This window comes from Lissotriton vulgaris, chromosome 5 (assembly GCF_964263255.1).
Source record: "Lissotriton vulgaris chromosome 5, aLisVul1.2, whole genome shotgun sequence".
NCBI lineage: Eukaryota > Metazoa > Chordata > Amphibia > Caudata > Salamandridae > Lissotriton > Lissotriton vulgaris.
The window spans coordinates 171,961,655-171,988,921 of NC_141693.1; positions in this window are offsets into that span (position 1 = coordinate 171,961,655).

Sequence of the window (27,267 nt, forward strand, 5' to 3'; positions counted from 1 at the left end):
ACATATACCCCTATACCCATACCTACCTTATCCAAACATTAAAAAAAACATGCTTTTACCATTCATGCATTTACAACGAATTTCGTTGTAAATGTATGCGTGGTAAAAGCATATAAAATGTAATGCCATGCGTTATAATGGCATTGCGGAGTCATGGTACTTTCGTTATGAAAGTATGCGGAGTCATGGTATACGGAAAGAAAGTTGCGGAATAATGGGTGTTTTCCCTCCCCCGGTAAGTACATTGGTGGCAAGGTGGCCCACATATCCAGCAACATACTCATATTTTTTCACCACCCATTTGAAAAATGCACAGGTCTCTCTTATTGATGGCCAGCACCGACATACACTTTTAGACACACCTCCCACCACAAGTTCTAGAATTGCGAACTTTAGAGCTGGGGAGCTACATTCGAATCCTGGCATCAAATCAACATCCTGTGATTCCAAGCAAATCGCTTTGTCTCCCCGTGCCTACCACAAATGAATGTGGTCTTCTGTAATGTAAATTGTGCTCATGCCATGTTGTCGAGTTTGCGCTATATAATATTGCAAGGAAAAATAAAGTTGGGAAACTCGAGTTCACACACTACTGAACGCGCACTCTTAAGTGCATCAGCAGTGCACTGTGAATTGGAGCGTTTCACAGGCCTGTCACAGATAAGAAATGCTATCAAAACGAAATCCTACAAAACAATATACTACTAGACGGCAGCAATTCATACCCGGACAACGTCGGGACGGGCTGCTAGTACTGATATAATAAAGAGAGAGCCCAAACCTTTGAGGCAGGTAATCTCAGGAACCACAGCACCAATCACAACACCCAATACAGCATTGGAAAGGGCAGTTGCAGCCGAAGGACATAGGCTATGCAGACGCCCACCATATACATTTAAAGGTAAAAGAACCATGCCAGCAAAGTAGATCCTTGTGGGCGTGTCTGTGTTGTGCTGTGGGCGTGTGCTGGGGGCGTGACAAATGCTGGGGGCGTGTGGTATGTTCCACCCTTCATGCCATGTCTCATATCGTGTGCTAATTCTACCCTGCTCCCTTTAAATACCCCTGCACCCCATAATCATAACCCACCCTTACTCCTTAAAATACCCCAATACCCTTAAACACTAACCCATCTTAACCCAGTACCGCAAAACCCAAACCTATCCCTAACCCTAAAAATACCCCTGTACCCCAAAACCCAAACCTAGCCCGGACCCTATAAATACCCCTGTACATCAAAACCCAAACCTACCCCTGAACCCTAAAAATACCCCTGTACCCCAAAACCCAATCCTAGCCCTGAACCCTAAAAATACCACTGTACCCCAAAACCCAAACTTACCCATGGACTCTAAAATACTGCTGTACCCAAAAACCCAAACCTAGCCCTGAACCCTTAAAATACCCCTGTACCCCAAAACCCAAACCTACCCCTGAACCCTAAAAATACCCATATACCCCAAAACTCAAACCTAGCCCTGAACCCTAAAAATAACCATGTACCCCAAAACCCAAACCTACCCCTGAACCCTAAAATACCCCTGCTCTCCAAAACTCAAACCTAGCCCTGAACCCTAAAAATACCCCTGTACCCCAAAACCTAAACCTAACCCGAACCCTTAAAATACCCCTGTACCCCAAAACCCAAACCTACCCCTGAACCCTAAAAATACCCCTATACCCCAAAACTCAAATCTAGCCCTGAACCCTAAAAATACCCCCATACCCCAAAACCCATACCTATCCCTAAACCCTAAAACTAGCCCTGTACCCCATAACCCAAAACTATATCTGAACCCTTAAAATACCCAAACACCCCAAAACATATACCTCAGTACCCAAAACATATACCCCAATACCCATACTTACCTTATCCAAACATTAAAAAAAACATGCTTTTACGATTCACGCATTTACAACGAATGTTGTTGTAAATGTATGCGTGGTAAAAGCATATAAAATGTAATGTCATGCGTTATAATGGCATTGCGGAGTCATGGTACTTTCGTAATGAAAGTATGCGGAGTGATGATATGCGGAAAGAAAGTTGCGGAATAATGGGTGTTTGCTCTCCCCCGGTAAGTACACTGATGGCACGGCGGCCCACATCTCCAGCAACATACTCATATTTTTTCACCACCCATTTGAAAAATGCACAGGTCTCTCTCGTTGATGGCCAGCACAGACATACACTTTTAGACACACCTTCCGCCACAAGTTCTAGAATTGCGAACTTTAGAGCTGGGGAGCTGCGTTCGAATCTCTGCTTCAGCTCAACATCCTATGATTCCAAGCAAATCGCTTTGTCTCCCCGTGCCTACCATAAATGAATGTGTTCTTCTGTAATGTAAATTGTGCTCATGCCATGTTGTCGAGTTCGCGCTATATAATATTGCAAGGAAAAATAAAGTAGGGAAACTCGAGTTCACACACTACTGAACATGCACTCTTAAGTGCATCAGCAGTGCACTGTGAATCGGAGCGCTTCACAGGCCTGTCACAGAAAAGAAATGCTATCACAACAAAATCCTACAAAACAATATACTACTGGCCGGCAGCAATTCATACCCGGACAACGTCGGGACGGGCTGCTAGTATATATATATATATATATATATATATATATATATATATATATATATATATATATATATATATATATAACCTGTTATTCTTTCTCTTCCTAAGCGTTTCGAACACTAAGGTTCCTGATCACGGTAGTAAACATAGGTCCCTTGATTGTTTTGCCCATTTATACAGTCACCACAGTTTGCCATTAATGAGGCATTGTGGACGTTGTACTTGATTACACAACTTACTGGCTATGAATAGCCTATCCATGTTTTTTCATTATTTTTAGGAGCTGGCGTCATCTCACCCCTCCTAGAGTAACTGATGACTGCCAATATGGCGCAACTCATTGTAAATGAGCAACTTGAAGGGAGATTCATAAGTCTGATTCCCTGCTGAACATCAGTGTTCTGCTTAGAATTATGCCTGTTGCTCACACACATTCTGGGACTAAGTGCCCCATAATTCACGGCTAAGTGCCTTTACAAACCCTATGTACTAGAGGTGTTTGACACCCTGCTCCCACAGTAATGAATGGAAACAAAGAGAAGGTTTGTCAAACGTGGCTATAAAAATAGCGATATTGTGCGGGGAGAATCAAGGGCGTGACAGAAATCAAGAGCTGAAACCCTTATTGTGAAGAACAAAGATGAGACAATATCGAATAATGAAGAAAAACCATGATTAATCTTAACATACTCCAAGGAAAGTTTTCAAATTCGAAAAACGCTGATGAAGTACTGGAGTGTGTTCAAGAAAGACCCAGACATTGACTGCTAAATCGGAGAACCACCGCTATCTCCTATAGAAAAGCTCAGTCTCTTCATGACACACTGGTCAACAGTCATTTCACAAACACAAAAACAGAAACATGGCTGCAGAAACGACAGAAGGGATTCACTGAATGTATGACTTGCAAAGCATGCAAAGTAGGTAAAAATCTCAAGACTATCGAAGACGCAAGAGGACAAACATTTGAAATTCAGGAGAAACTCTGTAGTTTACTTGAATGAATGTTGTTCTGGAAAACGCTATATTGGTTCAACAACAAGTCCATTAAAAAAGGATACTAAAACACCATTGAGCGATCCAAAATAATGATCCAAGTTACGCCATAGCTAAGCACCTACAAAGTCATACCAATAAAACTTGGCAAGATATCAAATATTCAGGACTAGCCACCATCATTAAACATGAAAGAGGAGGCAATCGAATCCAAAAATTAAGACATCTGGAATCTAAATGAATAATTCGTTTTAAGACCAGGACCCCGTGGGGACTCAATGGAGACGAAGAAATGCATGTACATTTGTAAATATTTTCTAACAATCTAATGAACTGGGTGACCAAAATGAGATATATGGAACTTTCGAAGAATTTGGCTTTTTGAACACTAATGTTGATTAATGTAGATAAGAGTTCAATTTGGGAAAAATTATTTGTGGTCTATCCGCAAGATCCCTGTTCTTTTTTCTGTTCTTTAGTTCCTACTCTCTTTCTTTTTCTATTTCCTTTACCTCATATTGCTTCCCAGAACTTGATCAACACTACGCCATCCCTATTTGTTCCTTTAACCACTGTTTATATGTATATATCACAGGATTGCTTCAAGTTAAAGAGTCTCAAATTGGGAATGAAGATAAATAATATTCATTGTTAAGTAAATAATTGTATCCAGTGTTTTCATTATTGTGGGAGCAGTGTGTCAAACACCTCTAGTACATAGGGTCTGTAAAGGCACTTAACCGTGAATTATGGGACACTTAGTTCCAGAATGTGTGTGAGCAACTAGCATAATTTTAAGCAGAACACTGATATTCAGCAGGGAATCATACTTATGAATCTCCCTTCAAGTTGCTCATTTACAACGAGTTGCGCCATCGTGGCAGTCAACAATTACTTTATGAGGGGTGAGATGACGTCAGCTCCTAACAATAATAAAAAAACATGGATAGGCTATTCATAGCCAGTAAGTTGTGTAATCAACTACAAAGCCCACAATGCCTCATTAATGGCAAACTGTGGTGACTCTGTATAAATGGGAAAAACAAACAAGCAACTTATGTTTACTACAGTGATCAGGAACCTTAGTGTTCTAAACGCGTAGGAGGAGAAAGAATAACAGGTCATTAAATCGGATTGATAATCCAAGACGAGTGCGGTGTCTTTTTTCAAAGAAATTTGCTGTTGCAAAACTTTGCGAGGCTGTCCTGACCTTGCCCCGGCACCAGCTATTAGCCGCTCCCCCGCAAATGACAATTTACTGTAAACAATACATATATGTATCTTCCGAGGCCACAGCGCAAGGGAGGTGACCGGCCCCTACGAGCCAAGCACTCTTGTGGCAACAAGGTGGCAGATTGAGGAATTGATAGTGTGCTTCTTGGACGACTGCATTCCACGGGTGAGCGGACATCTGGCCTGGAAGGGACCGTGACTTCACGGTGAGGCACGAAGTATTGACACGGCGCTTCACAGACAACGCCCATTCCGGAGGCTGCAGAAGGCGATGGGAAGTGCAGGGAGGCGTCTACAGCCCGAGAGAAACTTTTCGAAGTACTGGCAGCCTCTTCTGTCATCCATTATGAGAGATGCTGGGACATGCAGTTCTACGGTCTCCACCAATGGGAAGGAAGTATTGTGCTTTTAAAGTGGGACTGCAACATGTGCCAGTACAGAGAGCGTAGGCATCTGAAGAGGCACAATTCCCGAAACGCATCATGCCACACAAAGAAGGATGTATTAAACCTACCTGAACACTGCCCGCTGAGTCCCTCGTTTCTGAAAGGAGGCAAGTTGTTTGGATATATCTTGCGAGGCCACAGCGCAAGGGAGGTGGCCGGCCCCTACGAGCCCAGCACTCTTGTGGCAACAAGGTGGCAGATTGAGGAATCAATAGTGTGTTTGGATTGCTGCATGCTACATGTGAGCGGACATCTGGCCTGGAAGGGACCGTGATTTCACGGTGAGGTACAGAGTATTGCCACAGCGCTTCACAGACAACGCCCATTCCGGAGGCTGTAGAAGGCATTGGGCAGTGCAGGGAGGCGTCTACAGCCCCGAGAGAAACTTTTCAAAGTACTGGCAGCCTCTTCTGTCATCCATTATGAGGGATGCTGGCGCTGGGACATGTTATGTTATGTTATGTTAAATTTGATTTATAAAGCGCGCGTACGCCCGTAGGCTTCATGGCGCTGTAGGAAGTTTTCTAGAAACACAACACAACGACAGAAGGACAGACTGAAACAACTAAGGATAGGCTTCTCTAAAAAGCCAGGTCTTAAAGGCTTGTCTGAAGGCCAGAATATCCTCGTGTGACCTTAAGGAAGCTGGCAGGGAATTCCAGAGGGAGGCAGCAAGAAAGTGAAAGGAGCTGCCGCCCTGGCGTTGTTTCCTAACAACAGGCACCGTGAGCAGGCTTTTGTAACTGGACCGAAGGTTGCGAGAGGGGACATATTTAGCAAGCAAGTTGATGATAAATTTGGGGCCCTTTCCTTGTAGCGCCCTGAAGATGATGCAGCCGGTTTTAAAGGCAGCCCTCTGGGCTATCGGCAGCCAATGCAGATCTGCCAGGCCTGGTCTGATGGACTGCCATTTAGGAAGCCCACAGACCAGCCTGGCCGCCTGGTTTTGAACTAGCTGCAGCCTCTTGAGCTGCCCGGCTGGAAGACCCAAATATAAACTATTTGAGTAGTCCAGCCTAGACAGCACAAGGGCGATGGTCACCTGTATCAGGGCTGAGTGGGTTAGGAGATGGGCAATCTTTCTAATCTTGCGCAGCTGAAAGAAGCAGGCGGAGACAACTGTCCCTACCTGACTTTTCAAAGAGAGGTCTTCACTAAAGGTGACTCCAAGGCTCTTGACCGTGCGGGATTTGGAAGGGGGATTCCCCATCTCCGGAGGCCAAAATTGAGGTCCCCAGCTGAGTTCACTCTTCCCAGGCAAGATTAGTTCAGTCTTGCCTGGGTTGAGTTTTAGGTGGTTAAGGCCCATCCACCTCTGGATGTGAGCCATGACCTCCCTAAACTCAGTAACAGCGTCAGGCGAGCCTAAGGGGAAAATCAATTGCAGATCATCTGCATAGTTAAAGATCCACACTTTGAATTTCCTCAAGGAGTACAAGAGGGGACGCAGGTATATATTAAATAAGAGGGGGGACAGGGAAGAGCCCTGAGGGACACCGCAGTCGTTCTTAATTCTAGGGGCTGTGAAGGTGCCCAGTCTCACTGCTTGAGTCCGGTCAGACAAAAATGATTCCACCCAGCTCAGGGCAGCACCTCTGAGGCCTGCCTGCCCGACACGGCCGACCAAAATGGTGTGGTCGACCGTGTCGAATGCAGCAGACAGGTCAAGGAGTACCAGTGCCTGGTGGACGTTCCTGTCTGCATTGCACCGAAGTGTGTTCTGGACTGCCAGGGTTACCGTCTCGGTCGAGTGGCCTGGACGGAACCCAGCTTGGTTGGGCTCCAAAAACCCCGTGGTTTCCACAAAGTTGGAAAGACAGTTGGAGACATGAGCCTCCAATATCTTAGATAGGAACGGCAACAAGGAAATGGGACGGTAATTTGATGAGTCCCGTGGGTCCAGACCCGGTTTTTTTATCAGAGGGATTAACAGGGCGTGTTTGAAACCATTAGGTACCCTGCCCTGGGCCAATGATTTGTTTAGTAGAGGCAGGATACCCAGAGGAATAGTCTGACCGATTTCAGAGAAAATGTGGGGGGGGCAGATGTCATTTGGGGATCCGGACTTAACCCTCGCCAACAATGAAGAAAAAGTTTTACCATCGATGGCCGGGAAGGCATCTAGTACAGAGGGATTATAAAAAACGTCATCCAAAGGAAGTAACGTTGGGGAGCTAGCAATGCTCGACTTAATAATGACAATTTTTTCTCTGAAAAAGTTATTCAGGGAATCACATAGCTTCTGCGTGGGAGCTATTGAGGGGGCTGTCCTGTCGTTGTCACAGAGTTCATTGACTATATTAAAAATGTCTTTGGACTTGTTAAGTGAAGATAAAATTTTTGTAGAAAAGTAGTTAAGTTTGTGTTGGCTTAAAATTTTTTGATATTTTTTCCTAGTAGCGCAGAAAGTTTCCCTATCCTGTGGGGAATAAGTGGCTCTCCACTGTCTTTCTTTCTGTCGAACCCCTAGTTTAAGTGCTCTAAGTTCCTGGGTGGACCATTTGTGGGCATCATTACCTCTAATGTTAGACATGCAGTTCTACGGTCTCCACCAATGGGAAGGAAGTATTGTGCTTTAAAAGTGGGACTGCAACAGGCGCCAGTACAGGGAGCGTAGGCATCTGAAGACGTACAATTCCGTAAACGCGTCATGCCACACAAAGAATGCTGTATTAAACCTACCTGAACATTGCTCGCTGAGTCCCTCTTTGTTTCTGAAAGGAGGCAAGTTGTTTGGATATATCTTGCGAGGCCACAGCGCAAGGGAGGTGACCCGCCCCAACGAGCCAAGCACTCTTGAGGCAACAAGGTGGCAGATTGAGGAATCGATAGTGTGCTTGGATCGCTGCATGTCACGGGTGAGCGGACATCTGGCCTGGACGGGACCATGACTTCACGGTGAGGCACGGAGTATTGCCACCGCGCTTCACAGACAACGCCCATTCCGGAGGGTGCAGAAGGAGTTGAGCAGTGCAGTGAGGAGTCTACAGCCCCGAGAGAAACTTTTCGAAGTACTGGCAGCCTCTTCTGTCATCCATTATGAGGGATGCTGAGACATGCAGTTCTATGGTCTCCACTAATGGGAAGGAAGTATTGTGCTTTTAAAGTGGGACTGCAACAGGTGCCATGACAGAGAGCGTAGGCATCTGAAGAGGGACAATTCCCAAAACGCGTCATGCCACCCAATAAGGCTGTATTAAACTTACCTATACACCGCCCGCTGAGACCCTCTTTGTTTCTGAAAGGAGGCAAGTTGTTTGGATATATCTTGCAAGGCCACAGCGCAAGGGAGTGACCTGCCCCAACGAGCCAAGCACTCTTGTGGCAACAAGTTGGCAGATCAAGGAATCAATAGTGTGCTTGGATTGCTGCATGACACGGCTGAGCGGACATCTGTCCTGGAAGTGACCGTGACTTTACGGTGAGGCACGGAGTATTGCCACAGCGCTTCACAGACAACGCCTATTCCGGAGGCTGCAGAAGGCATTGGGCAGTGCAGGGAGACATCTACAGCCCCGAGAGAAACTTTTCAAAGTACTGGCAGCCTCTTCTGTCATCCATTATGAGGGATGCTGGGACATGCAGTTCTACTGTCTCCACCAATGGGAAGGAAGTATTGTGCTTTTAAAGTGGGACTGCAACAGGCGCCAGTACAGGGAACGTAGGCATGTGAAGAGGGACAATTCCGGAAACGCGTCATGCCACACAAAGAATGCTGTATTAAACCTACCTGAACACTGCCCGCTGAGTCCCTCGCTGTTTCTGAAAGGAGGCAAGTTGTTTGTATATATATATATATATATATATATATATATATATATATATATATATATATATATATATACATTACCTACTGGCGATAGCCAGTAGGTATATATAGTTAGGATTTTTTCTCTATGGAACTTTTGAAAATTCTATGTCTAATAACTTTGGCGTTTGTGGACAGAATTGGCTGAAATTTTCAGGAAAATGGCACATTTTGTTTCTGAGCAGCCCCTGAAAATTTGGGGGGGGGTCGTCAAGGGGGGACCGAGAAAAAAGGGGGGTCCCAAAACACGTTTTTCCCATTCATTTTTCCATAGGGCGGTTGGCCTCACTTTTAGCTCGAACGGCTGAATGGATTTGCATGAAACTTGCCCAAATTGTAGGGACTGTTAGCCCGATGTGCCTTTGCTAGGTCTCAATATATGTGCTTCAGTGGATTTTGAGAAATTAACGTTCAAAAAAAGATATATATCTGTAACAGCGCTCCGAGCAGCGCTCCGGTTCGCGTACTTTTCGCGTAACAAAACTTTGCGATGCGAAGCTGATTGGCTCTCCGGTGTCTGTCAACATTCTAAACAGTCCGGAGCGGCCGCCATCTTGTCTCTCGGTAGGATCGAGAGACAAGAGGAGGCCAAAACAAAGGGGAAAATGAAGGAAAGGGGGCAAGGTAAACCCCTTCTGACCCCCTAGGATTGATGAGGGGGATATTATAGAGCGACGCGGGGCCCAAAAAAAAAAATCCGATTTTTTCGCCGTAGAGATGCGTCTTGGTACGCGAACCGGGCAGCTAACCGGGCAGCTAACCGGGAAGCTAACCGGCAGTGTAACAGGAGTCTGAGGAGTAGCTTATTGGCTGTCAACATTGTAAACAGTCCGGAGCGGCCGCCATCTTGTCTCTCGGTAGGATCGAGAGACAAGAGGAGGCCAAAACAAAGGGGGAAATGAAGGAAAGGGGGCAAGGTAGACCCCTTCTGACCCCCTAGGATTGATGAGGGGGATATTATAGAGCCACGCGGGGCCCCAAAAAAAAAAAAATTCCGATTTTTTCGCCGTAGAGACGCGTCTTGGTACGCGAACCGGGCAGCTAACCGGGAAGCTAACCGGCAGTGTAACGGGAGTCTGAGGTGAAGCTGATTGGCTGTTAACATTGTAAACAGTCTGGAGCGGCCGCCATCTTGTCTCTCTGTGGGATCGAGAGACAAGAGGTGGAAAAAAAAAAGGTGTGAATGAAGGAAAGGGGTAAGGTAGACTCCTCCTGAACCCCTAGGATTGATGAGGGGGCTATTAAAGTTCCCCGCGGGGCAAAAGAAAAAAAATTGCGATTGCGGTTTTGTTTGCGCTGCAGAGACGATACGTCACGTTTATGCGACGCGTCATGAGGCATCTCACGTGGCTATGTGATACGTCACGTAATAAAGAATATATTTTACAGCTATAGATATTAGCTTTTAAAAAACCAATGAAATTCACTGAAAAAACCATAGGTTATAGACCATATATAGTTAGGAATTTGCATTTACAAAACCATGAAAATTCACTGAAAAAAACATTGGTTATAGACCATATATAGTTAGGGATTAGCATTTACAAAACCTTATTTTATTCGCACAAAACCATTGAAATTCCATATATAGTTAGTTGCACTAACTATATATCGCGGACCCGCAATCCACTGCTAGTGATGTCACATATTACATCATTCATGACATGGTCAGTGACATCACTGATGACATCACTGATGACATCTCAAATGACATCACTGATGACATCACTGATGACATCTCAAATGACATCACTGATGACATCACTGACATCTCATTTGACATTATTGATCACATCACTGATGATATCATTTATGTGATAATACAATGAACATCTTCAGACTGTAATATAACCTTAGATACACTCAGTGTAAACAGACACTCACAGACTGTCACTCATCCATGGAGTTACTCACACACCTAGTCAGTCATGCAAAGAATCAATCACTCCTCCATTTCCTCAACTATACAGTTATACACACCTTACTTATTCAAACATATACTAACACATATTTACTCTCTTATACAATCCCTGATACAAGTTCACAATGATCCATACAGCCATTCACACATTCACTGGCTCTTATGCACAGTTATTAATATATGTCAATTCTTACATGTACTGTGTTTTACATGTGTACTTACTTTGACATGTAGCACTGAGATATCCATTCACTCACCAATACACTCATGCACACAGTCAACTGCCCATACAGCTGTTTCCACATGCACTTTTGAACCCATACACCTAGGGAATCAACTGCTCACACATCTATGCACAGAGTCATACACCTCCCAGCCACCCACACACATACTCAGTCTCCCATACAAATACTTGGGCAACCATTCAATAACCCATATAGTTACTGATATAGCTACTGATTTAAACATGCAGCAGTTTACAGAACAAAATATATAATGATTGCCAAATTAAGACACTTTAGTCACTAACCCATGCACTCAGTGACACACATTTAATCATTCTCGCATACAGTCAGTCATGCACCTACTAAATCCTTCATCCAGACACTTATACATCCACTCATTCTTCAATATGTAAGACATATTTTAACTTTACAGAAACATACAGTCACTGGGTGTTGTCATCAGTGATGTCATCAGTGATGTCATTTGAGATGTCATCAGTGATGTCATCAGTGATGTCACTGACCATGTCATGAATGATGTAATATGTGACATCATTAGCAGTGGATTGCGGGTCCGCGATATATAGTTAGTGCAACTAACTATATATGGAATTTCAATGGTTTTGTGCGAATAAAATAAGGTTTTGTAAATGCTAATCCCTAACTATATATGGTCTATAACCTATGGTTTTTTCAGTGAATATATATATATATATATATGTGTGTGTGTGTATATATATACACATATATATGTATATATATATATATATATATATATATATATATATATTTATACAGGGGTTATACGTAGCTGTAAAATTTTTGCCTCACATATGCCTTTACCATGCATCATTCATCCCTTTACCATGAAAAATGTTCATTGTAAAGGTATGAGTGGTAAAGACGCGTTTGTTGCCATGGCATGGTAAAGGCATGCGTAGTAACGGCAAGCGTGGTTCAATCATACACCCTCTTGGAGCAGTCAGCACACAATTACGTTGGCTATCATGGTGGAGCCCGGAGGAACTTTTAATCAGTGGCATGTGGGCACTAGAATACTCTTGCCAAAATACTGTAGGATATAATTATGTCTTAAATATTTTCTACAAAAATATTGCCCCTTTAGAGTTTAAGGTGCACTCTATAGGACCTTATCTTTTAAACAATATTTAGGACACAAGGATGTCAGGCCATATTTCTCCATTTGATCTTCTGACATTCAACCATATCCTTGCCGAAACAGGACAGTTCCTACTCTCTTCACTAAGAAAGAAAAAGCAAGATCCAGTTAATGATAAGCAAAATAATGAAGCCATGCACATGATCAGCCTTAAGTTTGTAATTGAATACAAAGGAAGAAACACGGTTCAAGTGTGTAAAATGCCCCTCTGCCCAATATTTATTATACACGTGTTCTTCTGAGTACCTGTCTAGGCCAGGAGTCAGGACCTTTAAGATGAAATGCATCATACATCAGTGGCATGGCTGCAATAACTCAATTAAATAAATAGGCCGACCATCGTCTGTATAAACAAATCAATAGCCCACTCACTATGAAACATCCTTAGCAATCTCAGAATGGAAAGGGGCGACCAATCGGTCCCCCCGAACGTATGGTCGAGTACCACGATCCCCCCGGGAAGCCATCTTGGGCGGGAGGCGAGTCTCGGCTGGTATGCCCAAAGCGGCGTAGCCGGGGCGCGCCTTTTTCCCGCCCTAGAGTGGGCTGGCCTAGACACCAACACGGCCGGCCACGCCCTTGGAGGCAGGCGGGGGCAGGTTCACGCCCACCCTGAGGACGGATAAAAGGAGCGGAAGCCAACAAAGCATCCTCTTGTTCCTGTGCTCTGAAGCTGCACCTCCCCGCTGCACGTGAGCTCGAGACGGAACGAAGAGCAATTTTGAGCGTTGTAATCCTCTTTTTGTCTTACAGATATCCCGTCTAAAGAATGCCCAGGAAGGTCGGAAAGCGGGTCGGTACCGAGGAGATGCTCCGCATGCTCATGAAGGAGATAGCCGATCTGAAGAGAAAGGTTGAGGCTAAGGACGGGGAGGGAGGACCGAAACGGCCTTTACAGGGAACAATTCCCGGTGGAAAGAGCAAGAGGCCCAGAAGGGGAGCACTTGGGGGGGAGACCCCGGTTCCCGAAGCGCCACGAGAGGAGCCAACCCCGGCGCCAAAGGAGGGGAACCCAATCCCTGTGGTGGTCACCCCTGCTAACAGGGAGGATATGCCCCCGGAGTTAGCGGCGCAATTGGCAGCGTGGTTGGGAAACGATAGCGAGGGCGCCACGGCTGACGACGCCCGGGCAGTGATGAGGCAACTGCGGGAATCCAGGGAGGCTGCGAAGACTCCATCTCCTGTTCCCCCGCAGGTCCCAGCGGTTGGAAGTACAGCAGGCCCAAGTTTGGCGACAAGCGTGGGGTCTACTTCAGGTAAGCGGCCATTGCCGATTGCGGGGGGGGACTCTGCACCTTCTCGAAAGGAGAAGATTGCCCAGCACGTCCCACTAGAAGTCAAGGAATTGATTTGGGCGGACAAATATGTAAACATGTTTTCATTGCTTACCGACCATTACGAGATCGAGCATGTAAAGAGTCAAAAGGAGCTCATGCATCCGAGTGTTTGGCGCGCTAAAATGGCCGCCTTTAAGGTCGATGAGACCATTGGTACTTGGGGCAGAGCGTGGGGAATTTTTACTTCCATCATGGGGGAGCGCAGACCTGAGTTGTTGACCGAGTTGCCCATTTATCAGTCACGGATTATGGAGTATTCTGTGGCATATGGGGGCAATCAGTGGTTCTGCTATGATAATCTGTTTAGAAAAGCTAAAGAACACGACCCGTTGTTGTCCTGGGATTGTTACGACTCTGTGTCTTGGCAAAAAATGGAGAGTACAGGGATGTTGAAGGTGCCATTAGTAGGGAGTAACGGGGGGGAATCCTCCCGCCAAAACCCTGGGACGCCCTTTCGGACGGGTACAGGTAACGAGTTCCACACGAAGCCGAGTGGCAACACAGGTAAAAGGGGGATCTGTTGGAATTTTAACAGGGGCAAATGTACCAGGCCCCAGGGGTCATGCAAATTCAGACATGAGTGTGGGGGATGCGGGCAGCCATCCCATCCTGAGTCCATGTGCAGAGCCAAAACGGGTGATAACGGTGGTAAGGGAGGCGCCAAACAGGTCTAATATAGTCCGAGGGGCGCCTTTACCGACCCCGATTGATACCATGGCAATGATTCCTTGGCTCAGCGAATACCCAGATTATGCTTCCGCTGGGGTGTTGCGGAATGGGTTTTCATATGGTTTCCGCATCCCAGTGGGGGATTTTCAGGGGGTACCGGACTGTAAGAATCAAATGTCGGTCTTACAGCACACGGCGGTGGTGCAGGTAAAGATTAGGAAAGAGGTGACTCGAGGTCGTGTTGCCGGTCCATTCGATTTGCCACCAGTTGCTAATTTTGTGTGTTCTCCTCTAGGAGTGGTTCCCAAGAAGGACCCGGGTGAGTTTCGGCTGATACACAATTTGTCAGCCCCACATGGTATTTCCGTGAATGACGCGATAGATCCGGAAGTATGTTCGGTGCGGTACGCATCTTTCGATGAGGCCGTTGCCATGTTGAATCGCCTGGGGCCCGGGACGCTGATGGCCAAATCGGACATCGAGTCAGCGTTCCGGTTGCTCCCGGTACACCCAGACGATCAGCGTCTCCTTGGTTTTCAGTTTCAGGGTCGCTATTACATGGATAAATGTATGCCAATGGGATGCTCGATTTCATGTGCCTATTTCGAGAAATTCAGTTGTTTTCTGCAGTGGGTATTTACGAGGAAGACAGGTTTTCAACATGTTATGCACTATCTCGATGACTTTCTGTTTCTGGGGGCAGCCAGGGATTCGGAGTGTGGACAGGCCTTACATGAATTTTGTGTCCTAATGAATCAATTTGGTGTGCCATTGGCGCCAGGTAAGACGGTTGGTCCCTCGACCTTAATCGAGTTTCTGGGGATCGAGCTCGACTCAGTGGAAGGTTGTTTTCGTTTACCTAAAGAAAAGGTGTTGAAATTCAGGTTATCCCTTGAGACATGTATTCGTGCAACGAAAGTGAACTTACATCAATTACAACAGGTGGTAGGTCAGTTGAATTTTGCCCTAAGAGTAATGCCGATGGCACGCCCCTTTTCCCGCTCGATTGCACAGTCCATGGTCGGCTTAAAGGAAGGACATCATCGTACGAGACTCTCGGCGGAGGTTCGCCAGGACATGCGCATTTGGATTGCATTCCTGGCGGATTTCAATGGTCGAATTGTCTGGAATAAACCAGCAGTGTCTTCCGAGGAGTTGGGGCTATGGACAGACTCGGCGGGGAGTGTGGGTTTTGGCGCCATATTGGGTACACAATGGTCGGCTCAAAAATGGCCGTCATGGTGGCATGAGTGCGGGTTGACGAGTAACATTGCTTTTCTCGAACTGTTCCCTATTCTGGTGGCCTTGAAAACATGGCCGGAAGGGTTTAGGGGTCACTCTGTGGTGTTCTGGTCTGATAACATGACCGTGGTTGAGTGTATCAATAGTCAGGCAGCACGTTGCAAATTGATTCTGAGACTGCTCAAGGAAATTGTGTTGTTGTGCATGCAACTGAATGTACTGTTTAGGGCGCGACACGTGCCGGGGGTGATGAACCAAGCGGCTGATGCGCTCGCTCGTTTCCGTATGCAGGCCTTCTGGGGTTTTCTGCCCACAGCGGACCCGGTGGCGGCACCCTTTCCCGAAGCTCTCTGGTCTCTCGGTGCCCCGAACTACAAGACCTCGTGGGAGAGAGTTTAGCACCCAGGACGAGGAGGGCATATGAAGGGGCGTTCCGTTCCTATGGGGCCTTTTTGGGTACTGCCGGGAGGGAGCTTTGGGGTCTGGAAGAGTCTGTAGTAAGATTCCTGCTCTCTTTACGTCACGCAGGCAGGTCAGTAGCTACGGCCCAGAGGCATCGGGCCGCCATTTCCTTCATGGCAAGGGCTCATGGGATCCAGGACCCGACAGCGTCTTTCGTTGTGCAGAAAGCGCTACGTGGGTGGCAACGCCTTGAGGGTCGCAGAGTAGACGATAGGCACCGATAGGTTTGGATAGGTTGGCCCTGTTATTATCCGTGCTACCGGTAACATGTTCATCCCAGTACGAAGCAGTGTTGCTCCGAGCCGCATTTGCATTAGCATTCCATGGGGCTATGCGGGTAAGCGAATTAGTGGCAAAGAACAAGCAGGATACGATGGGGGGACTGTGCCGGGAACACATTCAGGTCAGAGAGGAGACTATGATGGTCTCGTTTGTAAAGTCCAAATCCGATCAGGATGCAATCGGGGACTGTGTAGTCATCCAGAGGATCCCCGGGTCTGCCATGTGCCCTGTTGGGTGCGTAGAAGCATACTTAGCGCAGAGGGTGGCAGCATGGGGGGGGACCTTGTTAAGACACGTTGACGCCTCCCCACTGACGAGGTTTCAGTTTCAGCGGGTGCTTGCGATGTCGATTTCCGCCGCGGGCTTGAACCCCGGCGACTTTGGGACCCATTCCTTTCGGATAGGGGCTGCTACGGAAGCTACAGCCAGGGGTCTGAATGTTGATCAAATAAAACGTGTGGGGCGTTGGTCCTCGAACTGTTATAAGAGGTATGTACGGTTGCACATGTTGTGAAGCTGTAACGATGTACTCACGCTTCTTGTTTTTGTTTGGTTTTCAGTTGCGCAAGCCTACGAGGCGTGGCGGACTGTCCAGTCGACCCGACACCGGGGGGCCAGCGGTCAGACATTACCGGCTGTGAAAAAGGAGGTGTGGGTCGTGGGCCACTCATACGTGAGGCGTGCCGCGGACGTATTCAAAGCAGGTGACATGATTCACGTGGCTGGGGAATACGGGTACAGTGTGTCCTTCTACAGAAAGGGCGGGCTCTGTATTGACCAGTTTCAAACATTTTTCGAGGGTTTGTTAGGGCGGACAAGGTCACCGCCGTCTGTAGTCATAGTACATCTTGGGGGCAATGATTTGGTGACCACTGGTAGACGACTTCTTCTTGAGGCGATGCTTTCCACGGTAAGTTGGTTGGCGAGAAGAGTTCCAGGGTGCACAATTGCATGGTCCCTTATGATCCCACGGAAAGTGTGGCGGGGGGCTATTTCTGTTTCTGCGCTGAATCATTCAGTAAGGAAAATTAATAATAAAATGAGTAGATTGTTTCGTTCAAGTACACTGCATTCTGTTTCGCATGGTTGTATTAAAGGGGACAGTATGTATTTGGGGGACGGTGTTCATTTGTCCCGGGTGGGGAACGAATTACTCATAGGAGACTTCATAGCATGGTTAAGGAGTTTACAGCATGACCTTTAGGTAGGAGTGTTTTGTGGGGGGTCCGGATAGCCGGTCAACTATCCGGCCTGTGGCGGTAAGGTCATGATCGGTGAGCAGTAATTGGAAGATCCCTATGAGGGGGCGTCACCCATTACGGATGGGAGCGCGCGGGGGAGGTGGCCAATTGGCCCCTCAATGGGGAGGCGGTCCTGTCTAAGGAGAGGCCGCCGGAAGGAAAGGAAAGGTGGTCAAGGCCCCTTCCTGGATAGGAGGGGCTACGGCCCCTCCTGGGGAATTTCCCGGGGCCAGGACATCTGCGACGGCAGATGGGTAAGTTGTGTGGGGTGCGGGAGGGGGTTTACGCTACCTTTTAGACACCTCACACGAGTCCTCGAACGACCGTTAAATGGCGTCGAGTTTATTTGGGCCCCCGTCAAGTACAAAGGGAAATTGGTAAATGCACTTGAGGTACGCCTCTGTGCGGTCGCCCCTCTCACAAGTGAGGGGGGTATTTCTGGTTTAGGGATCTGACACCGGTTACGACCTTGCCGTTGGCCCTTAACGTTAGGATGTACAATTTCAAGTCAAATGTTTTGTAGGATGTTAGATCGGCTAGGAGAACCTTTGTATTAGAGATCTGTTAAGGTTAGCCAACATCGTAATGTGGAAATGAAATTGTACATTATATGAAACTGTTATTTTAATGTTTTCTTTTGTTTCATATTTTAATAAATACGGCCGGGAAGGGTGACTCCCTTCCCGCCTTCCAAAAGTTCAAGAACTGTTTCCGGTTTCCCAATTCTTGGGGATTGTGTTGAGAGGGGGTGGCGGGTATCTCGGCCATATGGAAAGGGGCGACCAATCGGTCCCCCCGAACGTATGGTCGAGTACCACGATCCCCCCGGGAAGCCATCTTGGGCGGGAGGCGAGTCTCGGCTGGTATGCCCAAAGCGGCGTAGCCGGGGCGCGCCTTTTTCCCGCCCTAGAGTGGGCTGGCCTAGACACCAACACGGCCGGCCACGCCCTTGGAGGCAGGCGGGGGCAGGTTCACGCCCACCCTGAGGACGGATAAAAGGAGCGGAAGCCAACAAAGCATCCTCTTGTTCCTGTGCTCTGAAGCTGCACCTCCCCGCTGCACGTGAGCTCGAGACGGAACGAAGAGCAATTTTGACCCACCCACCAGCCCCTGAGGACAGCGATTCGTTGTAAATACAGTTGATATAGTATCTTTGGTTTTCTCTGCTTTCTTACAGGTTGTGATGATTGTCGTGATAGTTCTTAACGATGCAATAAAGATTGATTATTTTCAGTATGTTTTGCTAATAAAGTAATGTTGAACAAGGATTGATCAGTATTTACGCTTGATAATAAATGCTGTTTTTGCTTTAGAGATCTTAGTAACTTAGGTAAAACTGTCGTATTTATTTTGGTCGGGCGGTAAGGTCATGATCGGTGAGCAGTAATTGGAAGATCCCTATGAGGGGGCGTCACCCATTACGGATGGGAGCGCGCGGGGGAGGTGGCCAATTGGCCCCTCAATGGGGAGGCGGTCCTGTCTAAGGAGAGGCCGCCGGAAGGAAAGGAAAGGTGGTCAAGGCCCCTTCCTGGATAGGACATCTGCGACGGCAGATGGGTAAGTTGTGTGGGGTGCGGGAGGGGGTTTACGCTACCTTTTAGACACCTCACACGAGTCCTCGAACGACCGTTAAATGGCGTCGAGTTTATTTGGGCCCCCGTCAAGTACAAAGGGAAATTGGTAAATGCACTTGAGGTACGCCTCTGTGCGGTCGCCCCTCTCACAAGTGAGGGGGGTATTTCTGGTTTAGGGATCTGACACCGGTTACGACCTTGCCGTTGGCCCTTAACGTTAGGATGTACAATTTCAAGTCAAATGTTTTGTAGGATGTTAGATCGGCTAGGAGAACCTTTGTATTAGAGATCTGTTAAGGTTAGCCAACATCGTAATGTGGAAATGAAATTGTACATTATATGAAACTGTTATTTTAATGTTTTCTTTTGTTTCATATTTTAATAAATACGGCCGGGAAGGGTGACTCCCTTCCCGCCTTCCAAAAGTTCAAGAACTGTTTCCGGTTTCCCAATTCTTGGGGATTGTGTTGAGAGGGGGTGGCGGGTATCTCGGCCATAGAGAGAATGCATACTAGAGTTTAAAACACATGCTATAACAAGGTCTTTAGGTGTGACACTGATAGCCAGGTCAACCAAAGTCACCTACGTCTTCAGAATTCAAGGAGAAGGCACTCAGAAGAGGAGATTCTGGCTCTGTGCTTGTCCTTTTTGACGGTCAGAGTATGACACCATTTTGTGTGTATTTCTAGTGTAGTAAGTGAATCAGCATTGTACCTTCTTTTTATTCTCCAAGCTTGCTACAGAAGGTATTTCTCAGACTGCAATCAATGAATTACACCGATTAGCACAAATGATGGCGGTCTTTATTAAATTAACATGAAAAGTCCCTGGAAATGTCAGGGCAGTGAGTCACATTCTGGCCGCCTTGGATTGATCGGCACAAAGTAAGTGAAAATCTTTAGAAGCAAAGATAGAAATGAGGTAAGCCATGTCATTTCCACAAGACGGTGACCTCATGCAAGATGGACCTGACTTCTAATGAGCAGCCTTAGGCTGATGAATTTCGATCAAAGAAGAGTTTAGAGGGAACGTGCTGTCTCATAGCTGAATTAATTTCTTGGTCTGTGGCCGCATTATGTAAAGTCTACTGGCCGGTGAAAATACCTTGGTCCTCATTTATGAGGCCTTGCGTCAGTTTTGCGCTTCCGATGCGTTACTTTTTGTGACTCATCAGGGGCGTAAAACATGCCTGCTGTTGTGCACTATTTACAAAATGAAGCATCTAAGCAGATTCGTCACTTTGTAAACCCCTGCTCTACATTATACCTGCATAAGGTATAATGTATGCAGGGGGGAGGCGTTCCCCTACAAAAAGCCTCGTAGAAGTGACGCAGTGAAATCTATGAGATTTCACTGCGTCACTTCTAGGATGCCGTTGCGTCAAAATCTGATGCAGTCCCTTTCACATGGGGCTTGCCCCATGTGAAAGGACGCATTGCTGGAGTTGCGTCATTTTTGAGACACACTCCAGCAAGGCGTCACATTTGCGCCATACAGATACGTCAGAAATACTGATGCATCTGTAACTCCTTGCGACATGATGCGTCATACAGTAAATATGACGCATCCGGTATGTTGCAAGGAGTGCGCACTGAGAAGTGGCGCATTGCTGCTTTCACGCAGCGATTCGTCATTAGTTATAAATGAGGCCCCTTGTGTGCTTAACTGGGCTATGGGTGCATTCTTGCTCTTTCTTATTTGGAGCATATTTGCACCCGAATGGAGGCGCTATTGAGCAAAAGTGGATGATGGGTTTCATTGTGTTTTCTTTCCGCTTCTCTCTTGTAATGACGTCTCCTGCATTGAATCACCCAAAGAATGCACTACGGCGAAAGAGAGCAGACGAAAGAAAGCTGAAGAAAACCTAAAGCTAGGCCTACAACAGTAGTCAATAGCTTCACCATACAGTGCAATTTACTGCCATTAAATAATTTATTATTTCACCATAATACATACAATATACATTTAAAAGGCCAACAATATCAACAATAGCTACTTAGTTTACTCTGTTTCATCAAATTACATAAACGGAGGGCCTTATCAAGAGTTTTGAGGTCCCGCTCCCACACTGCCAAACCCATGTACAAATCCCCGGCAGATCAGGAGTTTTCTCCTGCCTGTCAAACAGTTCTTTGGCATTCCCAGGACATTGCCTATCAAATAGGCACCGCAATAGGAATATTAAAGGCAGCAGCTGCATGGCAAGGACTGGTGTGCATGCACATGGGGGGAACATGTTATGTACCCCTGTGTGAATCAGCATGGCGTGAGGCACAAGGGGCCTTGTAAGGGCCCCTTCGTTTCCTCTCTGCACACTTTTCATGGTGGTCTCTCCACCATGAAAAGTATGGCAGTGAGGAAACTCGTAATATGCTTGGTGGGTCTGCAGCGGCCCCACCAAGCATATTGCGGCATCAATACTGCAGCGCCACTGGCAGGATCTTTGATCCCCTGCGGTTGCGGTGGTTCCAGAACGGCCAGATTATAAGTTGTGTGTTATATTTTGACTCGTGCGTAAACCCATGTTTATGCACGGGTCGGAGTTACAAGTTAAAGGAATTTAACACATCCGATAATTATGCAGCCAATAATAATTGGATGGGTTAAACATCCCAAGCTTTGTTAAATTTCAGTTAGTCAAACCTGCTCAAATTTACCAGGGGAAATGTGTACAGTATTTACGTGATCATGCAGATTTTGTTCTGTTAAACACCAAAATCTGCATGTTATTCCCCAATAACTTGTAATTGGGACTATTTATCGCACTCAATCAATAATGAACCCCAGGGTATCGTTATTTACCAGGTGCAATAAATAACACCATTACTTATAATCAGGCCCATAGAATGAAAAAGCTCCTTTGGACCTTTCCCTTAAGGTCAACTATTCCAACGAGATGTAGGATGCCACTAAAAGATAAATTTGTGTATCATCAATCCTTTGGCATACTGCCGAAAGATCTTTATAGCTCTTGATAACATAGGACTTAAAAAAGGTAGAAACTCTCTTACGTTGCAGGGCAATTATTTTTGTGCAAAACTACATGAAGTGGGCAAATGATTCTATTCCACCCCTTCTATTTTGCAATCATCATAATACTTTTTAAGATGCCCTTATCCATACTAATATAATAAAGAGAGAGCCCAAACCTTTGAGGCAGTTAATCTCAGGAACCACAGCACCAATCACAACACCCAATACAGGGTTGGAAAGGGCAGGTGCAGCAGAAGGACATAGGCTATGCAGACGCCCACCATATACATTTAAAAGGCAAAAGAACCGTGCCAGCAAAGTAGTCCCTTGTGGGCGTGTCTGCGTTGTGCTGTAGGCATGTGATGGGGGCGTGACAAACGCTGGGGGCGTGTGGTGCGTTCCGCTCTTCATGCCATGTCTCATATTGTGTGCTAATCCCACCCTGCTCCCTTTAAATACCCCTGCACCCCATAATCATAACCCACCCTTACTCCTTAAAATACCCCAACACCCTTAAACACTAACTCATCTTAACCCTATAAATATACCCTGTACCCCAAACCTATCCCTAAACCCTAAAAATACCCCTGTACCCCAAAACCCAAACCTAGCCCTGAACCCTATAAATACCCCTGTACCTTAAAACCGAAACCTACCCCTTAACCCTAAATATACCCCTGTACCCCAAAACCCAAACCTAGCCCTGAACCCTAAAAATACCACTGTACCCCACAACCAAAAACCTACCCCTGAGCAAATACCCCTGTACCCCAAAACCAAAACCTAGCCCTGAACCCTTAAAATACCCCTGTACCCCAAAACCCAAACCTACCCATGAACCCTGAAAATACCCCTGTACCCCAATACCCAAACCTAGCCTTGAACCCTAAAAATAACCCTGTACACCAAAACCTACCCCTGAACCCTAAAATACACCTGTACCCAAAACCCAAACCTACCCCTGAACCCTAAAAATACACCTATACCCCAAAACCCATACCTATCCCTAAACCCTAAAACTACCCCTGTACCCCATAAACCAAAACTATATCTGAACACTTAAAATACCCAAACACCCCAAAATATATACCTCAGTACCCCAAAACATATACCCCTATACGCATACTTACATTATCCAAACATTAAAAATAAAATTGATTTTACCATTCATGCATTTACAACGAGTTTTGTTGTAAATATATGCGTGGTAAAAGCATAGAAAATGTAAAACCATGCGTTATGATGTCATTGCAGAGTCATGGTACTTTCGTAATGAAAGTAGGCGAAGTGATGGTATGCGGAAAGAAAGTTGCGGATTAATGGGGGTTTACCCTCCACTGGTAAGTACATTGGTGGCACGGTGGCCTACATCTCCAGCAACATACTCATATTTTTTCACCACCGATTTGAAAAATGCACAGGTCTCTCTCATTGATGGCCTGCACCGACATACACTTTTAGACACACCTCCCGCCACAAGTTCTAGAATTGCGAACTTTAGAGCTGGGGAGCTTCGTTCGAATCTCGGCATCAGCTCAACATCCTGTGATTCTAGGCAAATCGCTTTGTCTCCCTGTGCCTACCACAAATGAATGTGTTCTTCTGTAATGTAAATTGTGCTCATGCCATGTTGTCGAGTTCAAGCTATATAATATTGCGAGGAAAAATAAAGTAGGGAAATTCGAGTTCACGCACTTCTGAACGCGCACTCTTGAGTGCATCTGCAGTGCACTGTGAATCGGAGCATTTCACAGGCCTGTCACAGATAAGAAATGCTATCTGAAATCCTACAAAACAATATACTACTGGCCGGCAGCAATTCATACCCGGACAACGTCGGGAAGGGCTGCTAGTGTGATATATAACACTGGTGCCACCCAAGCCTGAATGTTAAGTACCACAGGCATTTGATGTATGGTGCAATCTTGTTGAAATGAAAATTCAAAAAGAAAATTGACCTATACAGTGGACACACAGTGGATAGCATAATGACACCTGGGCTAGCTGCCTACGGGTGATTTTTCTTGTGTAAATTGTGTAAATTGTGCAAATTGTTTCTTTTCTCTGTGTTACTTCTGGGATTGTATTATACTTGGGATTGTTATCACTTCTATCCTCGCCGGACTCCCTGAGTCTATTTTCTTCTCCCTTTCGCCACCTTGCCTGTCTTCCGCTGCTCCTGTGTGCCCCCCACCCCAACACAGTCCCCGCTCCCGCCTCCCTACCTGGCCCCTACTTAATGGCGACCGATGTGCAGTCATGCCGCTGGTGTGCCGAAGGCGCGCCTAAGGCACGCCCGTCTGCCCGTCCACGACCAGTGCCATGAAACCTGAATCTCCGAGGCCCCATCGCTACGACTCAACCACCCTCCGCGCCCTCAAAGCTGGAAGACACACTGACTGAACAAAATCCTCACCGAACACCACCCATGAACAGTTCAAATGCAGATCATGCCGCAGATCCTTCACCTCCGACACAGCTCTCACCACCGTCAAAGGCCCGCCTGATGCAAGCCCCCCAGAAACGCTGACATGCATCCTCCTCAGGGTGCGATCCCTGCACCGATACGCCATAGAAATCTGGGACCAGCTCGACACCCTCTCACCCGACATCGCCTTCTCCACGGAAACCTGGACCAACACCTCCCCGATCTCGCCATCCCCGATGGCTACAAGATCCAGTGAAAGGACCGCCCCCGCCGCCCAGGAGGAGGACTCGCCATTGTACACAAGACTCCCCTCCAACTCACTACATCCAGCACGAGCGACCCCCTCTCCAACAATGAGCACCTCCACTTCCAGAACCAGAACCAGACCAGCCCCAAGACCCCTCTACGCGTCACCCTCATCTACAGACCGCCGGGACATCGCACAAAGCCTGCTACCACCATTGCCGAGCTCGCCACACCCCACGCCATCACCTCCACGGACTACATCCTACTCGGGGACTTGAACTTCCACCTTAATAACGGCAACGACCCGACACCACCACTCTCCTCAACAACCTCGGACTGAAGCAGCTGGTCAACACGCCCACCCACAGAGCTGAACACACCCTCGACCCCATCTCCAAGGGAGGTTCAAACATCCATTTTAGCCACACCACCCACCCCCTCTGGACGGACCACCACTACGTCCACTTCACCTTCATCACCACCACCGCACCCAAGCCCGCCCGCGCCCTCCACGACGTAACTGAGCAAAGTCACAGAGGAACACCTCAACACCACTCTCCTCCAAACCCCCCCTGGCACCACAACTGACACCAACTCCGCAGCCACATAATTTCACCGCTGGATCTCCTGCTGCGCCGACAAGCTTGCAACCCTCCCCAACAACGCCAAACAACGCCCCCGAAGGTCGCCTGGTCAACCACAGAACAGCAAGAAGCCAGACGCTCCTGCAGATGCCTTGAAAAAACCTTGCAAAACCAGAAAACCATGGAAGCACTGAACAACCATAGAAGCGCCCTGAGAGAATACCACCAGCGCATAAGGGAAACCAAGCGGGCCTTCATAAGAGACAAAGTCCAGACCAACGCAACCAACGCCAAGGAACTATTCAACGTCATACAGCAGTTAACAAAATCCCTCAGCGAAGCCACAGATGACACACCTTTCCAGAAACTCTGCAACAAGCTTAACTCCTACTTCCATTGGACGATCAAGAGCTTCTACGACAACTTCAGCAAACAGACGCAGACCTCCACCACCCCCTTCCCACCGCAGCTGATAAGCCACACATTGTGACCTGGAATCCCGCCACCGTCGAACAAATAACATGCGACCATGAAGATAACCCACTCAGGAGCCCCAATGGACCCCTGCCCACCCCACATTTTCCACAGGGCCGCCATCGCACTTGAACTAAGACAGACAATCAACACCTCCTTCAGATCCGGCATCTTCCCAGATGACTGGAAGCGGTAGGAGGTGAAATCCCTCCTCAAGAACCCAACGGCCGACCCAATGGACCTGAAAAAATACTGGCCCATCTCTCTCCTCCCTTTCACAGCCAAAGTCACTGAGAGACTCATAAACACCCAGCTGACCACCTTTATCGAAGGGAACTCCATCCTAGATGCCTCCCAGTCTGGATTCTGCAGTAACCACAGCACCAAGACCGTCATCCTCACCACCACTGACGACATCCGCAAGCTACTGGACCAGGGACACACTGCGGCCCTCATCCTCCTAGACCTCTCTTCAGTCTTCAACACCGTTTCACATCGCACGCTCATAGCCAGGCTTCACAACGCAGGGATTCAAGGAACCGCCCTCGAATGGATTCAATCATTTCTCCCCGGCAGAACCAGAGGATCAGACTCCCTCCCTTCCTCTCCGAACCCACCGATATCAACTGCGGAGTACCCCAAGGATCTTCGCTAAGCCCCACGCTCTTCAACATCTACATGGCCCCTCTCACCGCAATCGTCAGACAGCATGGGCTCAGCATTAAATCCTCACTGATGACACCCAGCTCATCCTCTCTCTCATAAACAAACCTGAAGACACCAGACTCTGCTTCCAGGAAGGAATGAAGAACGTGGCAGCCTGGATGAAAGACAGCTGTCTGAAGCTCAACTCAGAGAAGACTGAGGTCCTCATCCTCAGACCCTGCACCTCTGCCTGGGATAACACCTGGTGGGCCCCCACCCTCAGGAATCCACCCACCCCTACAGACCACGCACAAAACCTCTGCATCATCCTCGACTCTTCGCTCTCCATGAACTGCCAGATCAACGCTGTTGCTTCCGTGAGCTTCAACTGCCTGCACATCCATCGTAAGACCTTCAAATGGATCCTCCTCGACTGCAGAAGGACACCCAACTGCTCAAAACCAGCAGACTGGACTACGTCAATGCCCTATGTGCCAGAACCAATAGAACTCTTCTACACAGACTTCAAACCATCCAGAACGCCACAGTCAGACTCGACCCTGGGACACCGCATTACGAACACATGACCCAATACCCACGAGACTTCCGCTGGCTGCCCGTCGAGAAGAGGGTCACCTTCAAACTCCTCACCAACGCATACAAATCCCTCAACAACATCGGACCCAAATAACTCAACGAGAGAGTATCCTTCCATGCACTCA